This window comes from Amphimedon queenslandica, unplaced genomic scaffold (assembly GCF_000090795.2).
Source record: "Amphimedon queenslandica unplaced genomic scaffold, v1.1 AMPQUscaffold_9980, whole genome shotgun sequence".
In the NCBI taxonomy this organism is placed as follows: Eukaryota; Metazoa; Porifera; class Demospongiae; order Haplosclerida; family Niphatidae; genus Amphimedon; species Amphimedon queenslandica.
In genome coordinates, this window is record NW_003549749.1 from 2,738 (window position 1) to 3,083 (window position 346).

Here is a 346-nt window from a genome sequence, read left to right on the forward strand (position 1 = left end):
ATATACATCAGTACTAGTGTCATACTCTCAACTGACCTACATGTAACTATACACACACACACATCATTACAGTACTATACACACACATACCTTCCTACAACTGTACTGACCAGTAGTGATACTATCAAATAACAAACATTCATTAACTAGTTGATCACTCTTATCCATTCCACCAATCACTACTAGTGTAGGTGAGGTAGAGTCACCATTGATAATAGCACTAGCATGAGAGTCTCTCTCCATAGGCCACAGTCCCCCATTAGGTATTGCTCCTGGTTTCAGTGTCTCCCAGTTCTAGATACATAAACAAATACTAATAATATCAGTCAGCGTAAATATGAATAAT